The sequence below is a fragment of the Moschus berezovskii genome, chromosome 26 (assembly GCF_049115385.1).
Source record: "Moschus berezovskii isolate FMDL1 chromosome 26, NW_MosBer_1.0, whole genome shotgun sequence".
Taxonomy (NCBI): Eukaryota; Metazoa; Chordata; class Mammalia; order Artiodactyla; family Moschidae; genus Moschus; species Moschus berezovskii.
Window position 1 is genome coordinate 18,363,195 of NC_142485.1, and position 3,347 is coordinate 18,366,541.

Consider the following 3,347-nt stretch of genomic DNA (forward strand, 5'->3'; position numbering starts at 1 on the left):
ATGCCATCCAGCCATCTCATTCTCTGCCATCCCCTTCTCCTCCTGCCCCCAACCCGTCCCAGCATCAGAGTCTTTTCCAGTGAGTCAACTCGTCGCATGAGGTGGCCAAAGTATTGGAGTTTCAGCTTTAGCATCAGTCCTTCCAATGAACACCCAGGATTGATCTCCTTTACAATGGACTGGTTGGATCTCCTTGCAGTACAAGACTCTCAAGAGTCTTCTCCAACACCACAGTTCAAAAGCATCAATTCTTCAGCGATCAGCTTTCTTCAGTCCAACTCTCACATCCATACATGACCAGGGGAAAAACCATAGCCTTGACTAGACGGACCTTTGTTGGCAAAGTAATGTCTCTGCTTTTTAATACACTATCAAGGTTGGTCATAACTTTCCTTCCAAGGAGTAAGCGTCTTTTAATTTCATGGCTGCAATCAGCATCTGCAGTGATTCTGGAGCCCAAAAAAATAAAGTCACCCACTGTTTCCACTGTCTCCCCATCTATTTCCCATGAAGTGATGGGACCAGATGCCATGATCTTTGTTTTCTGAATGTTGAGCTTCAAGCCAACCTTTTCACTCTCCTCTTTCACTTTCATCAAGAGGCTTTTGAGTTCCTCTTCACTTTCTGCCATAAGGGTAGTGTCATCTGCATATCTGAGGTTATTGATATTTCTCCCAGAAATCTTGATTCCAGCTTGTGCTTCTTCCAGCTCAGCGTTCCTCATGATGTATTCTGCATATAATTTAAATAAACAAGGTGACAATATACAACCTTGACGTACTCCTTTTCCTATTTGGAACCAGTCTGTTGTTCCATGTCCAGTTCTGACTGTTGCTTCCTTACCTGCATACAGGTTTCTCAAGAAGCAGTTCAGGTGGTCTGGTATTCCCATCTCTCGAAGAATTTTCCACAGTTTGTTGTGATCCACACAGTCAAAGGCTTTGGCATAGTCAATGAAGCAGAAATAGATGTTTTTCTGGAACTCTCTTGCTTTCTCCATGATCCAGCGGATGTTGGCAATTTGATCTCTGGTGCCTCTGCCTTTTCTAAAACCTGCTTAAACATCTGGGAGTTCATGGTTCACATATTGCTGAAGCCTGGCTTGGAGAATTTTGAGCATCACTTTACTAGCGTGTGAGATGAGTGCAATTGTGCGGTAGTTTGAGCATTCTTTGGCATTGCCTTTCTTTGGGATTGGAACGAAGACTGACCTTTTCCAGTCCTGTGGCCACTGCTGAGTTTTCCCAATTTGCTGGTATATTGAGTGCAGCACTTTCACAGCATCATCTTTCAAGATTTGTAATAGCTCAACTGGAATTCCATCACCTCCACTAGCTTTGTTCGTAGTGATGCTTTCTAAGGCCCACTTGACTTCACATTCCAGGATGTCTGGCTCTAGGTCAGTGATCACGTTATTGTGACTATCTTGGTCGTGAAGATCTTTTTTGTACAGTTCTTCTGTGTATTCTTGCCACCTCTTCTTAATATCTTCTGCTTCTGTTAGGTCCATACCATTTCTGTCCTTTATCGAGCCCATCTTTGCATGAAATGTTCCCTTCGACTCTCTAAGTTTCTTGAAGAGTTCTCTTGTTTTTCCTATTCTGTTGTTTTCCTCTATTTCTTTGCATTGATCACTGACGAAGGCTTTCTTATCTCTCCTTGCTATTCTTTGGAACTCTGCATTCAGATGCTTATATCTTTCCTTTTCTCCTTTGCTTTTTGCTTCTCTTCTTTTCACAGCTATTTGTAAGTCCTCCTCAGACAGCCATTTTGCTTTTTTGCATTTCTTTTCCTTGGGGATGGTCTTGGTCCCTGTCTTCTGTACAATGTCACGAACCTCCGTCCAGAGTTCATCAGGCACTCTATCAGATCTAGTCCCTTAAATCTATTTCTTACTTCCACTGTATAATCATAAGGGATTTGATTGAGGTCATATCTGAATGGTCTAGTGGTTTCCCCTACTTTCTTCAATTTCAGTCTGAATTTGGCAATAAGGAGTTCATGATCTGAGCCACAGTCAGCTCCTGGTCTTGTTTTTGCTAACTGTATAGAGCTTTTCCATCTTTGGCTGCAAAGAATATAATCAATCTGATTTCGGTGTTGACTTCCATTCCGTTCCATTCCGTCGCTCAGTCCTATCTGCGACCCCGTGGACTGTAGCCTACCAGGCTTCTCCGTCCATGGGATTCTCCAGGGAAGAATACTGGAGTGGGTTACCCTTTCCTTCCCCAGGGGAACTTCCCGACCCAGGGATCGAACCTGGGTCTCCCACATTGGAGGCAGACGCTTTAACCTCTGAGCCACCAGGGAAGCCCTCGGTGTTGACTTAGAACTCAGTAAACACTGCAGTACTATTGCCTAGAAAATCCCATGGATGGAGAAGCCTGGTAGGCTGCAGTCCGTGGGGTCACTAAGGGTCGGACACGACTGAGCGACTTCGCTTTCACTTCTCACTTTCACACATTGGTGAAGGAAATGGCAACCCACTCCAGTGTTCTTGCCTGGAGAATCCCAGGGACGGGGGAGCCTGGTGGGCTTCCATCTATGGGGTCACACAGAGTCGGACACGACTGAAGTGACTTAGCAGCAGCAGGAGCAGCAAACACTGCATAAATGTGGTGAAGAATGCTGGATCTGGAAGGGACAACTGATCGATAATCGCAGAGTAATCGACTCGTTTTTCTGATCCCTAAAGGGAGGATTGGAGATGTCGGTGCCCTACAGCTGGTTAATGACAGAGCTAAGATATGGAAGAATTTATGTAGCTATCTTTTATACATAATGAACGCCTGCTACGGGAGCGTGCTAGACTCTGGGGAGACTATGCGGTGAAGGAGAAGCACAAGCTTCCCAATTCAGTCTCCAGAGCGCTTAAAAAAAAAAAAAAAAAAGACGAATCAAAATTCGCACAGAAAAGGACGTAAAGGAAGAGCGAGGAGAGACTGGTCTGGACCCAAGTGGAGAAGTACGACACAAAAGGGAAAAGCGAGGCAGCGGCGCACCCGTCGGCCTGTTTCTCCGCCGCGCCACACGGGGGCGCTGCACGGTTTCTCGCGTCCGGGCCCGGCGGCGCCGCCCGCTCGCCTTTTTTCCCCGGCGGAAATGCCCGTGCGGTGACGGAAAGCCGGAGGGCGGGGAGCGAAGGAGCGAGAGAGAGGGAGCCCGGGAGGCGAGAGCGGCGGAGGGCGCCCATCCTCCGGCGGCGGCTGCGCGGAAGCCCCGCACGTCCCCGCGCCCTTCCCCGACGCTCGGGGCGCGCGGGCCGCGGCGGGCGGGCGTCTCCCGGAGGCCGCCGCTCGGAGCCGGCCGAGGGGCCCGGGCGCGGCGCGGGGCCCGGGTCCGCGGCG